The following is a 26,632-nucleotide window of genomic DNA, read 5'->3' on the forward strand; positions in this document are numbered from 1 at the left end:
GCTTAGGGAACAAATGAGGCCAGCGCTTTTGAAATATGTGAAAGGTGGATCACCCCAACCATGTGGGTTGTGTACTCTGAGAACTGACTGTAGATGAGAAGTTGCCTCAGACCAGGATTGTAATATGTTACGTTTTAGAAATTCTAGAAAGCATGTTTCATTTTGGTTTTTGTAACCATCTTCTGTTTAGTAGGGGCAATTAAACATACTAACTCACCCCCCTAGTCTTTTCTAAGCTATGTTACCATATTCTAGATATCTCTGAAAATGCTTCCTCTTGTACAGACAAAATCTTATGTAAATTTCAAGTGGATGCCATTTGCATCTATGTTATATAATTTGAGGTAATTAACTCTTTAGTTACTAAACTAATGTAACACTATGTAAAGCACACATCTAAGATATTCTTTGTTTCTGCACGATCCAGCTTTCCAAATCTACCAAACACCCTATGACAACACCCCGCTCACTTCCCAGCTATTAAGCCTCCAGATCCACCTAACAGGCACTGACATTCCCAGCTGCCTATCAGAATACCACATAGGGCCAAAGGCAACCCTCGGAGCATGTGAGGATCAGGACGTTTTGTATAACAATTTTGGGAGGGAAAGTAGGTCACAGATTTGTTGGTAGAGAATATGTTACAAGAACAGGCTTTCCCCCACTCCTGGCATGCTCCGCAGTAGAAAACTAGCTGCATTGACAATTCTGATTCTTGGTTTGAGCGTCACAGCTGATGCTCTCATCAGGTTTCTCCAGCTTTTGAGCCAACCTTTGGAATGAGGTGACACTGACCAATATAAAACATGGCAATGTAATTTCTTGCAAGGAAACCAGAGATCAAACTCTATTTCTTCAGCCTTCTTCTGTTTGAGAGTAAAAGGCATGGTATCATAGTAACCAATGTATAATTGGTCAGCAATATACTCTCCATAAATCTGCCAGCTCTTTGGGAATCAAAAGGGAGCTGAATGTTTTGTCATTTTAAATTAACATTTGTTGGAACAAGAGGAAGTTGAAGAAATTGTTTAATTGCCAGTCACTGAGTAGGTGAAGAAATGCTCAGGAAATCATGGACAAAATAGTGGACACTTTTTCTTCAGACTCCTAGCAAAAGGATCATGAAGGTAACCAGGAAAGTAATGAACAACCAGAGCCAAAAGACAGGGCCATACCATTTTGCATAATCTGGTCAAAAAGCAGAGCAGGGCAGCCAACGTATCTTCTGTTAGAAGTGTCAAAATGTTAAGCAGTCCGTAATTGTAAACTAAACAAGAGTGTATGGGTAGTACCACCTTTCATGGAAACTTATAAGTAGGGAATAGGGGTAAGGTAATGGCTGAAGGGATGATATACACAGATTTATATGGTGTGGTAAAATACTTTTTCCTAATGGCCATTTTGATGAATAGGTATGAGAGAGAATGAATGTAGAGGAGGCATCCCTCATTTATGAAAGGGAGAGTAAAGCTGACATCTCTAGCACTTAATTGTTGGTTGAGGCAGTACCTGCTCTGTGTCTCAGTTTCCCCATCTGTAAAAGGCTATTTCTCTCCTTTCTATGGGAGCAAAAAACATAGAACATAGCTAAGGTATTCTGTGCTCCTTCCCTTCTCTCATAATTCTATGTTTTTTGCTCCATTAAGCAGAAGGTTAATTATCTCACATGTGCATATGCAGTTAGATAAGGACCATGTGAAATGGACCCCTGATTCTGTCTGCTGAAGGGAAAGCATCCTGAGCTGTTTAGAAGATGGTAAAATGGCTAGCTATTTAGAAAACTAATACTCATTGACAATCTGATCTTGGTTTAGTGAAAGATACTCATTGTTTAAAAAAAATCTAAGTGGGATGAGAGCAGAATTTGCCTCACATTCTTTAACTAGATTTGAGCTTTTATTCCTGTGTACAGCTTTAAGTTGTACCTTTTAGGCATTTTTGAGTATTCAGCTAAATGATTGCAATATTTCTTAACTCTGATTTCTCTAGTACTTGGAAATTTCTTTGCTTCATTGGTCTATTTTATCTGTATTCATCATTATTTCAAAGTCTTTTTCTCCTTGTTTACTGCTCCTATTAGCATATTTTTATAGCTGAAAATCATCAAACAATTACTTTGCGTAGTACAGGGTGTAATTACCATGCTTTAGAAATTCCTTACTTAGTGAATTTCAATAAATTTTTCATCCTGGGTTTTGAAACCTTAGCCAGTTTGTAGTTTGTGCTGTGATTCTAATCCTGATAGTCTAATTAAAACAGTACATGGTTAATTTTTGTGTTCCAGTAAGAGGGTACTTCAGGTTTCCCAGCTATCATTGTCTGTTGAGCTTACCTAGAGGTCGTCTTCTTTTTCTTCAGGTCCTCTTTCACCAACAGAAGTTGGTCCGATAAAAGATATTGCTTAATCTACCTTGTCTCTCTAATATCCTGGGACCAGCACAGCTACAACAACTCTGGCAACATAAATTAATAGTCAGCTATAGAAGATTGCTCCTCTCTTCACAAATACATGAATGAAAATCCAGGAATAGGTTATAACAAAAAATAATTTGCACTTCCATAACACTCCAACCTGAGAATTTCAATAACTCTCCAACCCATAATTAATTTAGCCTCACAACGCCACTACCATGCAGGCATTAGCCCCAAATTACTGTTGGGGAACCAAAGACAGAGAGAAGATAAATGACTTGCCCAAGATAGCAAGCCATCACTGGAAGAGCAGGGAATATAACTTGGTCTGATTCCGAGCTGTGTACCAGAACCACAAGGTCCATCTTTATCCCATGAAAACATATTTTTTTCCCTTTTGAAGTTACCCCAGTGGGCAATTTATGTGAATGTAACCCATCCTCTACTTTTTACATGAAGAGGCAGAATAGTGTTTCTGTTTAACATTCTCTTGGTGGGTTTTATAGCCCTGAACAGCACAAGTAGCTATATTTGATACTTCCCTCTCATTTGTTTGAGGCACTCTGTTACTATGGGTTCTAGAGCTATATAAGTTTCAGAGTGGTAGCTGTGTTAGTCTGTATCAGGATAAAGAATGAGGAGTACTTGTGGCACCTTTGACACTAACAAATTTGTTAGTCTTGAAGGTGCCACAAGTGCGCCTCGTTCTTAGAGCTATATAAGTATCTAGATAGATGCACTCTGACACCATCTGCTATGTGGCGGAAGCTCAGGACACTGTGTGGAGCTGGGGCTGGTGGAAGGAGAAGCCATAAGGAGCAAGTATGGCTCCTGCAGAGCCCTCGCCAGATAAAACAAAGCCTGTGAGTGGGAGGTCAGAGGGGAAGATGAGCTGAAAAGCTTTGTTTGGGATTTTTGAATTCACTCTATTGCCAGCCTGAGAAGAACTGGTGAAGAGCAAATGAAAGGATTCAGCTTAGAAAGTCAGTGGAGACCTGAGTGAGTTCTTAAAGGGGGCCTGGATGAAATGGAAATAGAGGTGAGATGGCCACAGAGACAAACCTGGGCACAAGGCATTGCTTGGGAGGCAGTCAATGGCCATGGTCAAAAAAGACATTAATAGTGACTATTAGAACATCCCCAGTTACATGAAATACAATAAACACAAGTGATTACAAATCCCTGTGCATCATAAGCTAACCTCTAACTGACAGGGGTTAGGAAGAGGCTTTCCCTGGGGGCAGGCTGCCTGCTCATATAACTATCCACTGAAGGGTTTCTTGCACTTGTTTCCTGCCATTATGGAAAACAGGATATGGAACTATATGGTCCACTAGTCTGCTCTTCCATGGCAGTCCCTCTCTTTCTAACAGAAAAGTGGGGTATCTTGAGGTATGTATGTTGCAATCTTTATAGTTCAAACCAGACATTTAATTTCTGAAGCAACTTTGTATTTAGGGTTTCAAAGCTTCCCTCTTTCTTCTTACAGCTTTAGCTTTTGCTGTCTCTACTCTAATACCAGTCAGTGATAGCAAGAGCCATAGAGGTCGGTTGCCTGCTTAGCGTCAATAACATTCAGCAGTGGCAAGCGCTGCTCACCAGTTTTATGAAAACATCAAGAAGAGGATTGAAGGAGGAGGAAAAAAATAAAAGGATTAGTGTTATTAAGGGCTGAGGCAGTATTAAGTATTTATGGATGACATTTTGTGTTCCCTTAATTAAGGGAGCGCTTTGCTTGCCTTTATCGGCACTCATTCAGAAATACACTGTACTTCATCAGACTGGATCATCTCAGGACAGACAAGACCGTGCAAGCTGATCATCTGGACACTGGCTGGAGCGGATTCATTTGTCACTGATCTCCTGAGCGCTGCTCTGGAAAACACTAACTAAGCTTGGCACAGTTCTGTCCCTCACCTCAATAATAAGTGTGGATGCTGTCAATTAAGTCTGCCTTTTTACCTGCCTTTACAGCCTGGTGTGCCATTAGTCCATCCTTTCACTGGAAGTCCATCGATGGTGATATATTGATGTGGTCTCTCAAGAAGCTTATATATGAACAGATAATTCCAGTGTTCTTATATTGCCAGCAAGGGTTAAAGTACAGAGATGTATGGGGTAACACAGCTACACCTTTTCTGTTAAATGCAGAGAGCTCCCCCTCTTCTACCTCTTCTTCTTCCTGGCTTGGAGGAATTCATTTTTTCTCTCTCAAATCTTCTGCTCCTCCTTGACTGTTATGGGGAGGACTCACCAAGCAGAGAAATCTGAGAGTGGAGCCGCTGGTGCCTGGCTGAGGAATCATGAGGCTCCCAATAGTTCTGATAGAAGGTAGAACAGCAGCAGCACCTGACAGAAGGAGGAGAAGGGTCTTAGTTTGGGCATCTTCTTTCTTGACAGCTCCTATCCCACTCTAGGGAGAGAAAGGAAGAGGGAGAACCTCCAGTGCTGACTTCTCCACTGCAGTGGCAAAGAAGAAGGAGGCCCCCTCCCTCCACTAGCTATGTCTCCCCTCTTGGGGAGCAGTGGGGAGGCCATAAATATCACACTGGTTTTGGCATTCCAGTTTTTGAAATGTCTTCATCTTAGGAAATGCAGAGAATTGCCCTAGATATGTAAACGTTTCTTCTGCCCCACCCAATTTAATTGGGTTTTTACATCAGTACAGATTCTCCTCTCTGGCCATGTCTAAGGGTTGATTTGTATAGGTAGGTGCTGCTGCCAACGAGAGTGTTGCTGAATCCATGCTGGACCGTTCTGCAGTTTCCTGAGGTGATCTGGCAGGAGCAGGGCAGGTCTCTGTAAAGTGTAGAGCTGATCTGACATTTTCACATGTTGAAAATTCGAGGAGGGAACGTGAGGGATTTCAATACAATGTTCACTTTTTTAATATAGATTCACAGAGTTTAAGGCCATTAGATCATCTAGTCTGACCACCTTTACATCACTGGGCATTAATTTGCACCTGGTCTCCCTTGTGTTGAGCCCAGTAACTTGTTTGACTAAAGCGTAACTTGTGTGTAGCTCCTTTTTTTTCCCTTTTAGTTTTTTGGCTTTAATGTCTGGCTTTTTCCTCTGGTGTTTTTGGCTTTAGTTTTTTCCCCTCTGAGTATTTTTTTTAATTGTCTCCAGTAAACTGGTGGTGTCAGAAACCGACTGTCTTTTGTTGTTGTTTGTTTTTTTTTTTTTTACTAGAAGGGCTCATGGCATGGAAAAAGAATGCAAACTACCCAACCTTGCCATTTTGCAAAGAGCCAGAATGCAACAAATCTTAGCCATAATCTGTGTGTATCTTCCGACAGGTCTGGAGGTTGGGTTTTCCAGGCAGGCCCATGCAGGGTTGGGGGTCAGCCAGCACAATCCCTTCCCAGATGCTTGGCATACAGGTAGAGTGTGTGTCCTAACATCCATTGGTTGGGCCAAATTCTGACCTGTCCTCAGTAGCATTTCATCCACTTACACAAGGTCTGAATGTGGCCCATTGTGTGTTGCAGTCACCTCCCCTCAAGAAGTTGCAGGAGGAAGACTATGTTTCTTTGTTCTTCTGCAACTGTTCTACTTTTTGACACTAAAACACTAAGGCAAGATGTTTAATTTGAACATCTATGGTACAAATTACCAGTGTTGTTCTTCCCTAGCATTTGCTTGACAAATTAATTACTAATACAATTTTCTGCAGCATGTGCGTTTGCAGGCTGTATGAGACGGCGGCTGAGGGTTCAATTTGTGTAAATTAATTATAGGTACAATTGACTTGTGTGTGAAAGTGGTTGTGGCACATATAAAATTAAGAGCCATTGTGTTAGGCTGGCATTATGGAGTGTTAGCTCTCTGTACTGCTGAGCAGTAAATGTAATGAGCCAGATTGTGTGATTAGCAAGCAGGTCCTCATTGGGAGGAGGTGGGCATACAGATTCCACCCCAGAGGGAGTCCTGGGATGGTTTGTACATTAGGGCTCCACTGGCTGGTACAAAATTAGGGATGGGGACATGGCCCTGCCTCCTCCCCATCCTGTTTAGGGTGGAGCACGCCATGAAGATGCTAGGAAGGAATAGTCCTTGTTCTCTCCAGTGTTGATGCAGGGAAAGGGCTCAATGTAGCCCAGTATTGGTTTCAATTCCGCAACGCACTAAAGCACCTGTTTCACTTTAACACAGCAGGACTACTTACATGCTTAAAGTGAAGCAAGTGCTTTGCTTAATTGGGACCGTAGTTTGTTTAAAGCCCCATCTACAAAGACAATTTCATCTTCTGTTTGGACAGTCTATCCCATAATTCCCATATGCTGGAGTAAAAGGTATAGTACTCCTATTTACCTAGGGTCAGATCATGAGTTCCTGACTCATTAAGGCACAGCTCCGCATGTGGTATTGCATATGTGGCAGAACTCGCTCTCTTCGTGGGTACACACAAAGAGAGGCCTCTCTTGCCACACTGGCATGCAGTCAGTGCATGCACACTGTGTCCCCTACGGTACACTAATCTCCCTTTGGGAGCAAGGGGAATGGGGGCTGGGCCATGGCTCCAACACCCCCATGACTTTAGGGAACAGTGTGCCCTGCCATTTCCTGAGCACAGGGATTACAGTTCAGCCTGGCCCTTATGCAAGAACCAAGGCTCCTTGTGCCCTCCCCACACAGCGCAGAAGGGCCAGGCACCTAGTCAGTCCTCACTCAGACACATCTTCTTGGAGGTAAATGGCAGTTGTACTGAGTATGGAGTAGGGACTTCAGGCATTGGCCCCTGGGGCACAGATCTCTGTTCAGTTTTCTAAAACAATGTAAGTGTTCAGGGACCTGAATGAATGAAAATACAGAATCTCCAGAGCTAGTGTAATGTCACCACGTTGGTCTTGAGTGCGGGAAAAGCATGAGCATAGAAGGGCTCGAGCTGAAGGACTAAATTCCACAGCTATAACAGACTCCTGTTCTCTGCAGACCAGGCACAGACAGGGGCATTGAACAGTGCCCCTGCCCACTTCTCTTCCCCTCATATAACCACTGCTCCTCGTGCGTTATACTCTGCTCAATTCTGTATCTGTAGTGCTCCATTTATCTCCTCCTGCTTTCAACTTTGGCACTTTTTTCATACTGGCATATGCCCTTGACCGTACCTGGCTGTGAGATCAGAACAAACTGTAGCCACTAACAATAATATATTTTTCTTTTTAAAATGTAAGCGAATGTAAAGGGTGAAAGGCACTAGGTTGATGTGCCCAAATACAGAACTCCCTTCTCTCGGTCGACTGAATCGGTACAGTAGAAGTAGTTGAACAACTTTCCCTAAGCCACCCTACCAATTTACCTGAGTGCTGACATGAAGGATTAAGTCAAGTTCTCAGATGCTACTTCATTCTCCTGCTCATTCCATCTTTGACTTCTTTCTGATTTTACCAACAAGGGAGTCCATTAGTGTCTACCTTGTGTTTTGTGCACATGTCTATTGGGAAGCAAACAGAGACCACACCTCACTTCACATGGGTCAGCAAAAATTCATCAGATGCCAACAATTTTGTGTCACTAGCAACCATGGCTAGATTCAAACTACCAGCCAAAAGGAGAAAGACTCCATCCCCTATTACCAATCCGTGTGGGAGGCAGTATTAGGCACAATCCAGACTTATTAAAATCAATGGGTTTTAAATTGGACTACAGAAGGCAACAGGAGTTCTGCTGTTGATTTCAATGGGAACAGGATTGGGCACTCACATTTCACAAAACTGGCCTAAGTAGGAGAGTGACCATTTTAAGGGTTAACCAGATCAAGGACAGTTTAGTCTACCATGTGGCTGCAAAGAAGATCAAATGGCATTCAACAGAAAAAAAAAGCCTATGAAAAACAAAAGGAAAGGAGAAATGTTATAGGTCTCAGAAATTCAGCGCAAGATAAAAGAAAGAACCATGAAAAGATTCTGGAGTAGTTCAGGATTGTGTGAGCAATGCATTGTGCCTAGCATTTCCTATAGGAGGTTTTCCATTAAATGTGTCCTTCAGAATTAATTTAAATTCTAGAAGGTCAAACATCCACATTTCAACTCCAGTTTAACTCAGCAACACCTTTATTATCTTTATTGCCCTTCAACTCCTGAATGGTTACATGCAAATGAAATATGAGGGAAGGGAATGGCTTTCATTTTTGTTCTACAAAATGTGGTCAAATACTGTTTGCACAAGAACCTTAGTAAAATGTCTGTATGCATTTTTATTCAGTGCATCATTTCTAAAGATTATAAGGGCAATAAATGTTTTCCACCAGGTACAAATCATTAAATGTATGCCACTTGAAGCAAATATTTTGCACATCCAATTTGGCATTTTCTGGCCATCTGATGGCAGACACTATATTGCTGAAGTGGTTTGTCATTAGCAACAGTGGAGGCACCTTTAAAAATTTTGCCCTCTGGGACAAACTCATTGGGTTATATTGTCATGTTTGCTTCTTGACTTTCCACTGGCCTTGAAGATATTCTGGGATACCTGTAATGTTTTTGCAAGCCTACTTTGATGGATGTCTGACTGGCCTGTGAAAACCAGGCTCGTCCTGTGAAAATTGAGATGGGCAGTAGCTACCTGAACTAGAAGTTTTGGATTCCAGTGGCAGAGTTGGTTAAACGATTTCCATTATGCTGTAATGCTATTTTTTATAATAGAAAGAGCTCTACTGTGATATGTTTAATGCAAAAGATTACAGTTTAACCCAGAAGCCTGTACTGATGATGGCTCACAAATGCCACTTTTAATCATAAGCTTCATTTCAAGTAGAATTGACAGTTTTAACTTGGAGACAGCTCTGCAAATCAAAAGTATCTGGCTCAGCAGGGCCTCACTCATAGAGCTGTGCCACGATTCATGTCTCCTAGTAGTTAGGTGAATATATCCTAGGTCAGTGGTTCTCAACCAGGGGTCCGGGGCCCCCTAGGGGGCTGTGAGCAGGTTTCAGAGGGTCTGCCAAGTAGGGCTGGCATTGGACTCGCTGCGGCCCAGGGCAGGAAGCCCCGCCGCATAGGGCTGAAGTCCGGAGCTCCAAGCTCCACCATCCGGGGACTGAAGCCAAAGTCTGAGCAGATTAGCTTTGCAGGGTCCCCTGTGATGTGGGGCTCCAGGCAATTGCCCTGCTCGCTACCCCCTAATGTCGGCCCTGGCTTTTATATGCAGTAAAACAATTATTGTGGCACAGGTAGGTCATGGAGTTTTTATAGCATGCTGGGGTCAGGGGGAGGAGGGCCTCAGAAATGAAAAGGTTGAGAACCCTTGCCCTAGGTGGACTCCTGGCCCCAGTGAAGTGAATGGCAAAACTCCCTGTTGACTACAGTGGGGTCAGGATTTTATCCCCCACATTTAACGTATATGTAATTTGGAATATGCAACTAGTTGCTATGGTGATAAGTGCTTAAGATATTATTTTAGATAGAAAAATAAGATGAAGGTCAAGTGCTGTGATGCTGGAAAACTCAGCAACTGGTACAGTGGGGCTAGGAGGAAGTTATTGAATGAGAGGAAGGATGGTCCAGTTGTTAGGGTACTATTCTAGCACTTGGGAGACCTGGATCTGAGTCCTTGCTCTATCACAGGCTTCTTGTATAAGTTTCGGAAAGTCACTTAGTTCCTCTGTGTTTCAGTTCCCCACCTGTAAAACTGGTATAAGAGTAATTTCCTACCTTGCAGGGGTGTTGCGAGGGTAACTACGTTCAGATTGTGAGGCACGCAGATACTATGGTGATGGGGGGCCATATAAAAAACTAACATAGAGGTTCTCAGAGACACAGGAAACTGTAAAGGTTCATATCTTAATCACAGCTGGACTAATTCTTTGTAGTGAATAATTTATTTACCAACTTTAGCCCCTTTCTTTCTGAATAGGAATTATCTGTGACCAGAATTTGATTTTTCTGAATGTATTTGTTGTTAACAGTCATTTGGTGAGTACAGTATGTGAACTTATTCATTTTAGGATTATCTGTGAAGTATCCTCTTAGACTATTTTTTACTCCTTGCTTTTGGTGGCATTTGAGTGGTTACCAAAATTATGTCGTATCACTTCTGCTCCCTGGTTAGATGGCTGAAACGTTTATGAATAAGAAGAGCCGAGTCAGATCTCAGTGAGAACGCTTCTGGGTTGAACTTTAACCCAAACTCAGACACATGACTATTCCTGAGATTCTCTTTCTGTGAACATTCCTAATACACAGCAAATCACTTACATGCACATTCACAGAAAATAAATTAATAAGGTCACAAACACCTCAAACGAAAACTGCATTATTGATTACATGCTATGTAATATGAGACCAAAGGATTATTTTCATTGACATATTTTATCAACGTAACACCTGCAGCCTGCTGATTGAGGCATGAGCTGCAGTAAATTCTGCCAGCCGCTTGATTAGCATAGATTTTGAAGAACAACAAACAAAACTGGAGGGAGACAATTTTTCACTATGGGGTGGATCAGAATGTAGATACTAAAGTCAGATTTTAAGGTGCTGGATGCTAGTTGTTTCCATTGACTTTGATTGGAGTTGAGGATGCTCAGCATTTCTGCAAATCACCTTATAATTTTATACTGATTATTCATTCTGGACCACATGGCACACAGAGTCTTGTGCAGTTCTAGCTCCTTTCTGGTTGAGCTATTGAGCCAGGATTTGTGGCTTTCCAATATGTGGAAGGCCAGGGACATTTTCTCAATGTTGATTTTTAGTAAAATCTATCCATGGACAAACACCAGCTGTGCAGTGGTATTTTAACGCAGCTGTTTTGAGTGAAATTCCATCTAAACAAATGTATATATCATGAACAAAAAGTACAGGACTAAAATTTCCACAGTGCCAGTAGGTGGCAGTGTGTTAATAACATTATCTGAGCACCAAAGACACAGCTATAATTTTGGAAATGATTGGAAGTTAGTTTGTGTGTGTGTGTGTGCGTGCACGTCTGGTTTTTCTTTAGACTTAAGAAATGTGAAATACTCTGATTCAGTCTTTCATGTGGAGGGTCATTACTTCTGCTCCAGTCCTGGCACCTGCAGCTTTTCAATAGCCATATATGTTCAATGTTGTGAATAATGATGACATGCAATGATTTCATGACTTATGTATTTGTATGTGGAGCCTTCAAATCCCTGTTGTGTCTATGGGGAGACAAGGCATGAGGTGACTGATGTCCAGGCCAGTTGGTTGACATCCATTATCTGCCCCATTAATCTTGTGTGGGGTCTCTTATTTCACGAACACAAAGCAATAGCTAGTAGTTACCCTAACGTGTGGAACACATTGTTCAGTGCAATGCTGGTAGCTAATAATCAATACACTCGTGCATTCAATATTGATATCCCATCCTTGGCTTTGCTTGTAGTACCAAGACCTGGCTAAATCATTCAGCTGGCCCTGTGTAGCTGGGCTTTTAAATTTGATTTTAAGTGGAAAGCAGCACTAAACTTTTATCTTAGTCATAAAGTTCATTTTTAATTGTCCATGGAACTATAGCTCTGGGGAGTTGAGATACCCAGGAAGCAGGTAAGGTTGGAGCAGAGGGATTGCCTGCATGCTGCAGTAACTTGCAATGTTATCAGTAAACTAGTAGCTGAAAGCCTGTGATTCATAAAGTTGTATGTTTATGGTTGAGAACTTTGGACAGTAACAGACAGCAAATTCTAGCGATGATTGAATCTGACGATATTCTCAACAAAAAGAGCACTCATCATGTTTCTAGCTGTCTCCATCATTTCATACTGACTCAACACACATTCTAAGCTTCAGAGTGATGGTTAGGATTATTGTATGTGCTGGCGTTGTTGTCGTGTGGGTGGTTGTCACATTCCGGGCTGCACTCCAGACCAGTGAGGGGCTGTGTCCCCGTCTGCTCTGTAACACTGGGTGTCTCACAATGCTTTCCTGTTGTATCTCCCAAGCTGGGACACTCAGAAACAGCCTACCAACATGCAGGTCACATTCTGAGTGAATTTGTGTAGCTGCAGTCCTGGTCCAGCAACTCTGACCCCAGCAGCCTGTCAGCAACACACAAGCCACACTCTGGCTTCCAGCAGCCTTGGTTAACACATGCAGGGTCACCCCAATACATTCCCAGTCCCGAATTTTCCCCATAATGTGTTCTCCACTGTCTAGCCCTTTCCTGGGCAGTTCAGATATTAAAGGTCTGTTGCTCCTGCAAAGGGTCTATATTCATCAGTTTGCTACCAAACAGTGTTTGCTGCCAAACAGTTCTGTTTATACACATCACTGGATCAATTTAGATTAAAAAATAAAACAAATTTATTAACAAAAGAAGACAGGATTTTAAGTGAATTCAAATATTGGGTATTAAAGTTAGAAATGGTACTAGTAGCTAAAACTTAACAAGCTAAAATCCTTTCCACATGGTCCCAGCAACAGGGATGACCAAATTCTGAGGTCAGGATCTCCCTCCAAAAGGTCTGGTTCCTTTGTCATTGTCTTTAATAAAAACAACAAGGAGTCCGGTGGCACCTTAAAGACTAACAGATTTATTTGGGCATGAGCTTTCGTGGGTAAAAAACCACTTCTTCAGATGCATGGAGTGAAAATTACAGATGCAGGCATTATATAATGACACATGAAGAGAAGGGAGTTACCTCACAAGTGGAGAACTAGTGTTGACAGGGCCAATTCAATCAGGGTGGATGTAGTCCACTCCCAATAATAGATGAGGAGGTGTCAATTCCAGGAGAGGCAAAGCTACAATCCGCACCACTGACTTGCCTGAGGTTCCCCGATCTGGAAAATCTGTGTCTGCTGTTGGCATTACAGGGATCCCTACCTCTTTTCCCCTCTCAAAACCTTTGTCTGTTCAGGTCAGTCCCCTCTCTGAGGAGCATGCATTCCTCCTCTCTGATTCCACCCCTGCAAACCTTCTGGGACGGGACTTGCTATGCAAACTTGGCTGTTCTATTTACTGCTCCCCAGATGGTGTCTATCTGCAAATCCCTCAGTCTTCCTTATGTGATTCTGTAGCCTCCCTGCTGTCTGAAACTTCCCTCTCCACTCCGGTCCCTTGCTGTCCCTTAACTCCGTCCCTAGAGCACCTAATCTCTCAGGTTCCTTCCTCCCTATGGCCATCTCACCCATCTGAAGTGGGCCGATTAAATACTGACCCAGTTCGGATTATTGTAGACAATTCCAAACCTCTGCCTCACCTGTCTCAGTATCCTTTGAATCCTGAGGCAGAGGCTGGGCTTGCTCCAGTTATATCTGCATTAAAAGAACAAAGAATTATTGTCCCTTGTTCCAGCCCCTGTAACACCCCTATCCTCCCAGTTCAAAAGGCTGATGGCAAATCATGGCAATTTGTTCAAGACCTTCGAGCTATTAACCGTATTGTCATACCTTCTTTTCCAGTGGTTCCTAACCCTGCTACAATACTAGCGTCTATTCCTCCAAATGCAACCCACTTTACTGTTGTAGATTTGTGCTCTGCTTTCTTCTCTGTCCCAGTTCACTCTGAATCCCAGTATCTCTTTGCCTTCTCCTACAAGGGTCAGCAATATACATGGACTACCCTTCCCCAGGGGTATACAGAGAGTCCATCCTATTTTTCTCAAGCCCTAGCCAGGGATCTCGCTGATCTGGTTTTCCCATCAAGATCCACACTGATCCAATATGTGGACGACTTAATCCTGTGCTCCCCCTCTCTGTCTGCCTCAGAAACTGATTCACTAACACTTCTCACAGCTTTAGCAAACAAGGGTCATAAGGCTTCTTGCACAAAATTGCAGCTCTGCCAAACCTCTGTCACATACCTAGGCTTCCTTCTCTCCCAGGGCTCCTGTACACTCTCTCCAGCCCGGGTACAAGCCATCCTTAGCTTTCCCCAGCCTTGCTCTCCACGCCAGGTCAGAAAATTCTTAGGCATGACAGGGTTCTGTAGGCAATGGATTCCCCAATATGCTTCTCTGCGTAACCACTCCAAGAACTCACTCGATCCTCTGTACCTAACCCCATGCCATGGCCACTTGAAGCAAATGCTGCTTTCATCTCCCTTAAGCAGAATTTAGCCTCTGCCCCTGCCTTAGGGTTACCTAACTATGACAAGCCTTTTACCCTTTTCTGTCACGAACAATCTGCTTGTGCCCTCGGAGTTCTTACTCAGGAGCACGCTGACAGAAATCGCCCCGTGGCTTATTTTTCTGCAACCTTGGACCCTGTAGCCCAGGGTTTACCCCCTTGCCTACGCGCTGTAGCTGCTGCAGCATGCCTGGTCGAGATGTCTGAGTCCCTTGTCCTCCGCTCTCCTCTCACTCTCATGGTTCCCCATTCTGTGGAAACTCTCTTTCTGCAACGCAACACTGCTCACCTCTCCTCTGCTCGCCTCACTAGGTATGAACTTTTGCTGCTTTCAGCCTCACATATCACTATTAAGTGCTGCTCCCGGTTAAACCCTGCTACCCTCCTTCCTTTACCTAGTGATGGTGAACCCCATGACTGCCTTGCAACTGTCTCCGCTATCACTGTCCTGCGCCCCGACCTTTCAGATGTACCTCTCCCTAACTCTGACCTGGTATTATTCACTGATGGGTCCTGTTATAGAAATGACCAAGGCCACCTTCTTGCAGGGTACGCTGTGGTCTCTCTCTCTGAGACCATAGAAGCTGCGCCCTTACCCTCTGTGACCTCTGCCCAGGTGGCTGAACTGATTGCTCTAACCCGTGCCTGCTTTCTAGCCGAGGGGCTCTCTGCCACTATTTTTACTGATTCTCGGTATGCCTTTGGGGTTGTGCATGACTTTGGCACCCTCTGGCAGGCTCAAGGTTTTCTTACCTCTACTGGTACCCCTATCAAGAATGGCCCCTACATTGCCGCCTTCCTGTATGCAGTTTTACTACCATCTGCCTTGGCAATTGTTAAGTGTACTGGCCACTCAGCGGCAGACACCGAGGTGGCAAAAGGTAATGCACTTGCTGATGCTGCTGCAAAACATGCCGCCACTATAAAACCTTCACCAGAAGCATTTCTTGGTCCCCTCTCTGTCTCTGTAACGCCACCATCCCTGTCTCATCTCGCTCAGCTCCAGGATTCTGCCCCAGAAACAGAGAAAGACTCCTGGAGTGCTTTGGGTTGCTCTTTGCATTCTGATTCCCTTTGGCGATCGTCCACCGGTACCTTTGTAGCCCCCCTCTCACTCTACCCGTCTCTAGCCTCCCTGCCACATGGTGTTTCGCATGTCGGCAAGGAGGGGATGGTCTCTGCTAGGAGTAAGGCGGGGTGGTGGGCTCCCCATTTCAGCTGCTTTGCAACCCGTCACTGTGCCGCTTGTGTTACTTGTCAAAGCCACAATGTAGGCAAATCTGTAAAAGTAACACAAGGGTTCCGGGGTTTGCCTCAAGCACCTTTCCTACACTGGCAACTTGATTTTGTACAAATGCCAAAGTGTCAGAAATATGAATTCATTTTAGTTATAATATGTCTGTTTTCGGGTTGGATTGAAGCCTTTCCCTGTCGCAAAGCTGATTCATTGTCCGTTGCAAAATGTCTGTTAAACCACATTATCCCTACCAAGGGAATTCCTGCCACTTTGTCAAGTGACCGGGGAACACATTTTACTGGAAAAATTGTTCAACATCGAAACCAGGTATTACATGTCACCCACCTGTTGCACTGCCCTTACCATCCATAGAGTGCAGGGGCAGTTGAAAGGCGAAATGGTGTGCTTAAAAATAAGCTGGCAAAAATCTGTAGTTCCACAGGGTTAAACTGGCCAGCTGCTTTACCACTGGCCCTTATGGAAATTCGGTCATCCCCATCCCAGAGACACAAATTGAGTCCATTTGAAATCATCATGGGACGCCCTATGCGAACAATGGCTACTATTACCCCAGCCCCAGACCTAAACCTAACTCACAGCACGCTCCTCCAGTACTGCAAAGGGTTAATGCAAGCTGTGAGCTCCTTCCATTCGCAGGTGCGAGCAGCTTGGCCGATGGAACCCACCTCTGCTGCCTGTCACACTCTTGAGCCTGGTGATTGGGTCTACCTGCGGCACCACCTTCGGAAGCACGCCTTGGAACCCCGGTGGAAGGGTCCATACCAGGTACTGCTCACCACCCAGACAGCAGTGAAATTATCCGGCATCGCTGCATGGATCCACGCCTCACAGTGTAAGCCAGCGCCACCTCAAGGGGACCAAGCACCTCTGCAAGACCACGCAGAACCAGCTTCAACCCCAGAAGACAAAGAGGAACAGCCTGCAATACCTTACAATCTGCGCTCTCATAAGGGTTGCCAGAAGCAGAGGGTAAGCAGACAGCAGGACCCAACAAACAAGAAGCAATAGTGAGCCTAGCGCCTGCTGCCTGGTGGACGTAAAACCATGACTGCGGTTCCCTCGAAAGGGGTTGTCGGAACAAGAAAGGGTCCTGCTTCCAACATGTGTCCTTTGAGAAGCTTAATCCTCAGCTACTGTGTCCTGAGGGTCTGGGGAATCCAGAGTGACAGTGACAATTCTTTCATCCAACAACAGGTGCAGATAGCCCAGATCCTGAATATTTCTAATTGCTGGGTCTGCAGCCACATCCCAGCTCACTCACAAGCTAGTATCCCCACCATGGCAATCCCTTTGAATTCCTCAGAGCTTGCTGGAGAACCCTGTCCACTTAAAAGGACATGGAAGGAAAATGACACTTGGGGGCTGGGAAAAACATATGTTCCTAAACTTATAAGTGTGGTGAAAGGAAAGGGCCACTGGTGCTGGGTGTGTAATGGGACAGGGCTGAATCTTGGGAGGAACAGCTGTCTCCAATACATCGTGTCCCATGGTGTATGGGACTATTCAAACAAGGTTGGAGAATGGCGAACCGGGTATGGAAAGATAAACTTCCTCTCAACCTGGGACCAAACCAAAGATTCAATCTCTTGCTCCCCCTACAGCCTCCCTGAGAAAAACAGCACCATCTACAAATGTCATGTGAATGCTACCTCTTCTCCCAGTGAAAATCATCCTGTGCCCTTTGGGGGATACTATTCCTCCTTCATAAATTCTTACATGTCAAAGGGTTGCAGTCAACCCTTCCCAGCTTTAATGGGACATCATTGGGTTTGTGGGGAAAATGCTTACACTGTGTTACCAGCAAATTGGTCAGGTATCTGTTATCCTGCTCAGCTTTTCCCACAATTCCGGGTGCTTCAATCCCCCCCACGAAATCGCCTCCGTAATTTCAGGCAAAAAAGGAGGGACTTGCCAGATGCTAAATGGTATGTGGATAACATAAGCCCCCTAACTTGAGAAGAAGCTGTTGGCATTTCTTTAGTCCCAGTAGGGGGGGGGGGTAATCCACCATGCAAAAAGGCTTTTAAGGTTACAAGTGGTGGTTCAGATCATGGCCAATGAAACAGGAGAGAGCTTAAAAGCTCTAGCCAAAGAAGCAGGAGCGGTCTGACAAGTGGCCCTCCAAAACCGTTGGGCATTAGATATAATACTGGCAGCCAAAGGAGGGACCTTTGCTCTGATTGGAACAGAATGCTGTGTATACATACCTGATAATAATAATGAGGTAATAAATCGTGCTAGCCATCTGGAGCAAATTGCATACCTTCCCCACGAAGAACCAAGTTCCTTGTGGAAATGGATAAGTAACTTATTCAATTTCTCTAGTCTGGGAAACTGGTTGTTTCAAGGAATCCTGACTAACCTATTTGGAATTCTAATAATCTTTGTGTGTTTTCAATTGATTTCTTGTTGTATCCAAAACTGCACAAGACACACCATCCATCAGGTTACCCCTAACCAGAGTGCTAATCTAATGTTGTTAAATGTCACCAGTGAAAGTAATGAAAAAGAACGATTGATGTATGGAATCCAGTAAGTCATTGGTCATGGGCGTAGCCTTGACCAAAAGGGGGGATTGTGGAAGTATAACATTGTATAAGTATAACGTTGTATAAGGGGACATGCTGGATACATTGTATATGAGAGGGCATGCCAAAACATGTTACAAAGTATCTGAGGGAGCACACGTAGGGACAGTTAGCTTTTGAACGGAGAAGCAATTAAGATAGAGCCAGCACGTCTAAGAAGCAGGCATCAGAATGGAAGGTCTGAAGGGCAATTAGTTAAGTTAACTGGAAGCTGTTAAAGGAGATTGTTAAGGGTGGCAGGTAATTGAAGATACGTGACTGGTCTCAGGGATCTCGAAGGGTGGTGACTAAAATCTTTTTCTTCTTTTGTCTGTAACTTCTCTGTAACTTGTTCTCCAGCAAGCTGTATAAATTAAGAGACACAAGCCCCACTCAAGGGGCTCACTTCTAAATGTATTAGCAGAGAAGCTTTGCTAATAAAACAGAGTGGTCTGATAAATTGTGAGTCTGAGTCAAACGTTGACAGTATTTACCATCCTGATTTTACAGAGGTGATTCTTTTATCTTTTCTTTAATTAAAATTCTTCTTTTAAGAACCTGATTGATTTTTCATTGTTCTTAAGATCCAAGGGTTTGGGTCTGTGTTCACCTGTATAAATTGGTGAGGATTTTTATCAAGCCTTCCCTGGGAAAGCGGGTGTAGAGCTTGGGGGGATATTTTGGGGGAAGACGTCTCCAAGTTGGTTCTTTTCCTGTTCTTTGTTTAACACACTTGGTAGTGGCAGCATAGGGTTCAAGTACAAGGCAAAGTTTGTACCTTGGGGAAGTTATTAACCTAAGCTGGTAGGAATAAGCTTAGGGGGTCTTTCATGCAGGTCCCCAAATCTGTACCCTAGAGTTCAGCATGGGGAAGGAACCTTGACAGAGCCGCTGATGTGGTTGGGTCCTCTGATGGTGTCACTAGAGTAGATATGGGGACAGAGTGGGCAACGAGGTTTGCTACAGGGATTGGTTCCTGGGTTAGTGTTACAGACAAACACCTACAATATCTTTATCAAGCATTCTTAAGACTACAATACCCACCTGGGGAAGTGAGGAAACAGATTGACAGAGCGAGACGGGTACCCAGAAATCCCTTATTACAGGTCAGGCCCAACAAGGAAAATAATAGAACACCACTGGACATCACATACAGCCCTAAGCTAAAACCTCTCTAGCACATTATCAACGATCTACAACCTATCCTGGAAAACCTATCCACTCTCACAGACCTTGGGAGGCAGGCCAGTCCTCGCTTACAGACAGCCCCCCAACCTGAAGCAAATACTCACCAGCAACTACACACCACACCACAGAAACACTAACCCACGAAAGCTTATGCCCAAATAAATCTGTTAGTCTTTAAGGTGACACTGGACTTCTTGTTTTTTTGGGGATACAGACTAACACGGCTACCCCCTGATACTTTCTTTTATAGTCCAGTTAACCTTTGAAGTGGATTCCTCAAAACTGAAAAAAAATTCTCATACTTTTTGTAAATAATTTGATTGGGGGGGTGGAAGGGCAATTTGTTGGGAACCCCCCACCGCCCCAGCTTTTTGCTAGGAAAATTCTGACCTGTTCTGATAAAGCCTTTAAAAGGCTTAAGGGTGGCTTTGCCCCAAAGCCCAAATAATTGCCCTGCCCCTAGAGCAACTTGTAGTCCCAATCTGGCCTTTGCATCTCCTCTTTCTCTGTAGGGGAAATAATCTGCTCCAGCCCTGTACCTGGCACAGACTGCTTCCCACTCTGTGCCAGCTCAGCTGCCTCATGCCCCCTCTCTTCCCTGCCGAGGTGCATGTTCAGGAACACAACTGTGCCTGGACAAAGTAAGCAAGTCTACACAACATTTCCAGAAAATATGTTTTGACTCCCTGAACTTTCTCTGTCAGGATGTTCCTTTCTTCTTTTCCAGGTGATAATTATGTTAGTACTAATTGGCCAGGAGTGTGCTGCAATTGCAGTAATGTTTTCCTTGCAGACAGGTTCTCTGTATAGCCTCCCAGTAACCACTTGCTGAATATACCTGGACTCCGGGGTGCTTGAACAATTTTTATACTGGGGTGCTGATGATGGAAACCATGCATTCGGTGTTTGTTATTACCACTTCAAGCCAGCAGGTATGGCAGGATCCCCAGCATGCCTTGTTCCAGCACCACTGCCTGGACTACAGACTTGGTTTGACTCATAGAATGTGAGGGGTGAATGGAGATATTAGTCTTCTCTCTCTTAATTCAGTCATGGCCTTTATAGAAGCGAAGACTCCAAGCTGTGCGAAGCATATGGTGCTTTCCTAATATGATCTAGAATCCACTGAGAGCTATGTCAAAATTATCAAACTCAATTCTCTGAGGATATCTTAAAGCCATCTCATCAGCAAGCTATATATTAATTATAATCAGGTGTGCACTGTGTGCTGAATTATCATATTTAAATTACCTACATTATCTGTGCATAAAAGAGGTTTTCTTGGTGGAGGGGAGAGAATGAAAACTCAAATTATACATGAAGATTCCTAAATATTTAAGTGTTTAAGCTACTAAACTGGCCTGTGTTCTAGGTGTACAACTGTCACTCTATCATAAGCGAGGAAAACAGCATTATTGTGATATCAGAGACCATCTATACAATTAAAAGAACATTTTTAAAAATAGCAAAATAATATTCCTTTGAAAGATGATTGAATTTAAGATGTAAAAAGATAAAAAAGATGTATTTTTATCCTTCCACTTTAATGCGATTCATATAAAAATCATTATCACACTCCTATTAGCTTGCTCCTAAAATTTCAGGATGAAATCCTGGCCCCACTGAAGTCAATGGCAAAAATGACATTGACTTCAATGAAACCAGGATTTCACCCCCAACCTTCAATTAATCCCATTTATTTAAATGGGGCTTTTCATGGAGTAAGATATCACTCCACATGAAAAAGGATGACACTGTCTGATTAGTGAATAATTAGTGAATAATCTTTATGTATAGTTTGGCCAATTATGCTCTTTTTCTGTTAGTACATTTTTCACAAGCAACTTTTTGATTTCCCAAACAGTCACTCTTCTGAATTATTCACCAGGTAGTTTTATGTGAATAATTCTTGGCATGTAGATTATTCAAAGTAGTTCATTCCATATTCAAACTTGAGCCGTGCGAGAAAGTTTTGATTGGACACTTGGGACACCTGGTGGTGTTTCTGTTCCTTGATTGGATGCGTGTAACTCTTAGAACGAGGCCTCTGGAAAAAATATATTTTCAAATTCAGAATTTGCTTTCTGTGACTAACTCACTGTTATCGTGACCATTCCTTCCAATAAATGCGTGTGCTGAAATACACATGGAAACACAAAAGGGGTATGAACACAGTCAAATTAACATAGTTTTGCAGTGAAGCAAATATTAGTGGAGAATTGTTGAAAGTATTTGTCCAACTTTGTCTTTGTACTGGCTGATCTCCAGGGAATAATCTCTTGTTGAACTATGCCAAGTGAGCACAATGCTGAGTGTGCCTATCTGTTATTAGCCATTGTCCTCTATATTGTGATTAGAATGTGAACAGATTAAGTTCCAAGCAGCGCAGCTGCACTAGGTTCTGACCCAGTAAGTTATATTGCCTACAGCAGTAGCAAAACCCAGAGACAGAGCTGGCTTCCACTTGCCTGTATTCAAACACAGCTTCACAAGTCACCATAATAATCTCTTTTAAAACTCCTCCTTCCTCTTTTCTCCTGCCATCAATCATATCACTAGAAACCTCAAAAAAGTCAAAATATAACATTTCAATTCAGAAATGATTACAATCTCAGTAACCTCAAAAAAATGGAGTGAAAAATAATTACATGGAACTGATACATTAGAAAAAGCACAGATACAGAAAACAACAATATTAGAGTAAAGAGACACAAATCTGCATAAAAAAAATAGATACGTAAAAGTACAAAATACGAAACAAAAGCACACAAACCCCCTGGACATGAAGCTTTTGTTCTATCTAGCCCCCGGGAGAACTTCCTTTCCTGTTTGTTTATGATGGTGTTCTCTGCCCTCTCTACTGTCTCTGTCCATCAGAATTGCAGACTTCGCTAATTTCATCCCTGTTGTGTGACACCTTGCAATGGCTTCCACTCCATCATGCATCCTGCATGGCTGCAGAAAGGCAGTAGGGTTTCCCTGCAGTTCTTTCTCCTGGCCACACAAGATGCTGTGGGGCTGACCCTTCAAGAAAACAGACTGCCTCTCATCCTCCACTTTCATCGCTCCCTTCTCCGGATCCCATGTAAGCAGCTGACAGTGGGGAGAGACAGCAAAAGAGGAGGCAGTAGCTATCTCAAGCTTGGTCTACACTACAGAGTTAGGTCAACATAAGGTAGCTTACGTTGACCTAATTACGTCAGTGTCCACACTACAGAATTGAACATGGGAAACTCAGCAGAAAACTGGAACTGCTCTTTGTAGATCAAAATTGCAGAGCTATCACATTTCGTATAGGTGATATTGAACTCTTGACTAACAGGTACAATATTGTCTCCCTCTTTGTTGGAATGAATGTGGGATTCTTTGGAACATTCTGTGGGCTTGTCCAAAACTGGTTCACTCTGGAGAAATTAAATGTTTAAATATATGTAATGAACACTCTTTATGCTTTAGAACACTTAGAAATGTCATCTGTTTAACAGTAGGTGACTGAACCTTAGATACAGCTGAGCTGCCATTCTGCTCAGTAAGTAATTATTTTAAAAATGAGTTAAGGTTGTACATGTGCAGTTATTATCATTGATTTAAGCCCTCAATCCAGGAAATGAACAGTTAAGTCCAGATATACCTAAGATGCTAAATAAAGGGATTCACACATTCTCTATAACAACTCAATTCTAACTCACCAAATATACACAGTACTCTTCCAAAGGACTACATTAACTGCAAAAACCACATAAATAACTAAATAAGTACTCCCACCAGCCTTGTTTATTGACTTCAGTGGCTCTTGTTACACCCCAGAAATACACTCTGATGCGTCTTCAGGGACTTTGCTACCCGATTTCTGGTGTGTTACTGGGATGACCCATTGCTTCCTTCAGGTTGTTCGTTGGCCAGATAGTTTTAGTGTACTGCATTAGAAGTACCAGCAGGCACTTGTGCTGCTCACTAATGTAATGACTTTTAGCAAATGTTTCCAAATATCTTATTTTTTTTAAAAAGTCATCAAGGCTGCAGGCAACACCTGGTGTTCCCATCCAGTTAGTATTTTTAACCGTAGGGCTAGTTGCTAGTAATGATAACTTACCAGCAGTGAAAAGGCTGGCAGTTTTAGCATTTGATAAAAATTCGTAATAAGAGGAGTAATGAAATAATAACATTGGTCCATTGGGAAAGAGCTACGGAAATGTAGCCAGGACCAAGTTCTTCCCTTTCTCAGCTGTTCCTTACTGAGGCATCTTAATTCCTCCCTTGCTTTTTGTGTGATGTATTAACTATGCAGTCCAAGATCTGCTTGTGAACTCTGCTCTGTCAGCAAAATGACTCTCCCTCCACTCTCAGTGCTTCCACCCAGTCAGTGACAATTCACTCTTATAATGAATTTCATAAAGTCAGTCGCTTAGGTTGTGAAGTGAGTAGTAAGTAGACTGATACAGCTTGCCGGAAGTGAACCTTTACTCTGCAAACTCCTCTGCACCTACAGGAAATTCCTCTTTATCCTGGAAGTAGAATTTAAGTCCTCCCACCACTGCATCTTTCATGAATATACCAAACAAGTAGGTGCCTGTTAAAACAACTTTTTTTGAGCCTGGCCATCAATTTAGACTGTAAGCTCTATGGGGCAGGGACAGTCATCTATTATATTGGTACAGTGCCTGGCACAATGGGGCCTTGACCTGGCTGAGGCCTCTAGATCAGGGGTTCTCAAACGTCATTGCACTGCGATCCCTTTCTGACAGCAAAAATTGCTACACGACCCCGGGAGGGGGGACGGAAGCCTGACCAAACCCGAGCCCCATTGTCCCGGGGAGGTTGGTGGCAAAGCCAAAGCTCAAGGTCTTCAGCCCCAGGCAGGTGGCCTGTAACCTGAGCCTTGCTGCTCAGCGCTGAAGCCCTCAGGCTTTGGCCCCAGGCAATTGGTCTTGGGCTTCAGCTTTGGCCCCAGGACCCAAGAAGTCTAAGTCACCCTTGGCGACCCCAGTAAAATGGGGTCACGACCCACTTCGGTGTTCCAACCCACAGTTTGAGAACCCCTGCTCTAGATGGTACTGCAGTGTGAATGTATAATATAATTTAATAAATAATATAGTTAGGCTCAGCAGAATTTGATTTTTTAAAAGTAATTTCAACAGATAAAATCTGCTTATTTAAGCATTTAAAAATTACAGATTTTTAAACTTTCACAGTTGCACAAAATTATGGATTTTATGAAGGCTTTTTCCAATTTTTATCATTTTAAATTTTCCACAGTTGCAGGAAATTATGGGGTTTGTGTCATACACATACAGGGCTAGACAATATTTTAATGACAGTAGATGCTGAGATTCAACATTAAAGCTTTATAACCAATAAAACACAAATTGTCAATATCACATCTTAAAATATACAAAATACTATCCTTACATCCAACTCTAAGTCCTCAAGCAGCACTTTTCTTACTTTGCCTGTCAGTAAATTTCGACTATAATCAATGGAAATATTTTTTGTTTGTATGTGTATGGTGAAATCGATGTTTACTGATATTTACCCATTAAAAATCTAATCCTGCAAAGTCTAAATAGCACATAGCTTTTCTGTTAGATATGAACTGAGAATCAGGAGGCAAAATTTCTTTACAAGCTGCATTTTGTGACAAATTGTGCATTTGGTGCAGAACTAGTCTCCAGGGTTTTCTTTTTAAGACTTATTCTATATATACTGTTGTGTATATTGTTTTTAATTAAACCTTATTTTTTATACTTTTAACTTTACTTGTGTGTCTTTTTTAATATAATTTTATTGCTTTCTATAATTTCTCATGTGGCTTTTCTAAATTATATAATCTATGCAATTATATTTTGCTTTTGAGGTTTTCTGGCTTTATCAGACAAAATGACTTTTTGAGTTATTGAGGTGTTGCTCTCCTCTGAATTAAATGTTGGATATTACTTAATTTCTTTTTCTGTTTCTGAATTCTCATTAGCAATTTTGAAACTGAAGTTTCTGGTGACGTAATTGATGTAATTATATTCAGAGCTTCTTCCACAAAGAATTTTTCCTATTTTATATACCTTTGTTATACAGAATATACGAGAGGTGAAAGTGGGCTGGTACGGGCCAGTACGGTGTACCAGTAAGAAATAGCTGCCGGTACCAGCCCGTACACAGCCCATGTTAAATGCCATGGCAGCATTTTAAGGTCACTGCCCCTTTTGCCTCCCCCAGGGTTGCCGATGGAGGTGTGTGTGAAAGGGGCAGCTGCCTCAGGGCCTGATGATTTAAAAGGGACTGGAGCTTCTGGCCGCCTCTACTGCAGCAGGCCGGGGAGCATGGAAGGGAGGGCTGGGGGAGGCTGACCTTCAGCCCCGCCCCTTCTGCCCAAGGCCTCACCCCTTGCAGGGGCCCAGAGCCGGGCCCCTGTACCGGTAAGTATTTTATCTTACTTTCACCTCATAATATACCTATATTGCATTGAAATATGGGAAAGTTTGTCAATGCGTATGCTTCCAGTTCTGTATTGAACTAGAAATACACAAAGTTATGGAAATCACAAAGAAAGTTGCTGGGGGTGGGGTGTGTGTGTGTGAAAGAAAATTAATAGAACTTATTATGAACTTCAAAGTTACTTGGGAGAAAGTATGAGTCAGTTCTCATTTTATCCAAACTAGGAACTTCTCCCATCCCTTCAAAGAATTTTGCAATTTCCATTTTCTTCTTCCTTAGGTTAACTTTCATTGTTAACATCTCATTCAGGCATGCAGAAATCAATTAAATCTATTTAAGAGATAATTCTTGGAATTCTGATGTTGCCATAACTTCCTCTTAGCATAGGAAAAGAATAGATAATAATGAAGGTTCAGATAGATTATAAGATTCAAAAGATGGCCAGAGAGGAGAGATCAGCATGTATTTTGAAATATTTCCATAACCACAAACCAGTTGATTTTCTGCTCTTTAAAGTCATTCCTATAAATACTAACAGCAGAAAGCAGGTCTTGCTGTATGCATGTCACATTATATTGGTACCTACAAAGATGATGTTGAGAGAAGATGAAGGTTGCTGAGGATGCACCTGTGAGGAAGAGATGTGCTTGCAGGGATGGTGGTGGAGACCATAAGTGGTAGCAGTAGAAATGGCAGCAGTAGCAAACCACTCTCTTTATTCTTGGGTTGGTATGGGGGGG

This window comes from Lepidochelys kempii, chromosome 2, assembly GCF_965140285.1.
Source record: "Lepidochelys kempii isolate rLepKem1 chromosome 2, rLepKem1.hap1, whole genome shotgun sequence".
Classification (NCBI taxonomy): domain Eukaryota; kingdom Metazoa; phylum Chordata; order Testudines; family Cheloniidae; genus Lepidochelys; species Lepidochelys kempii.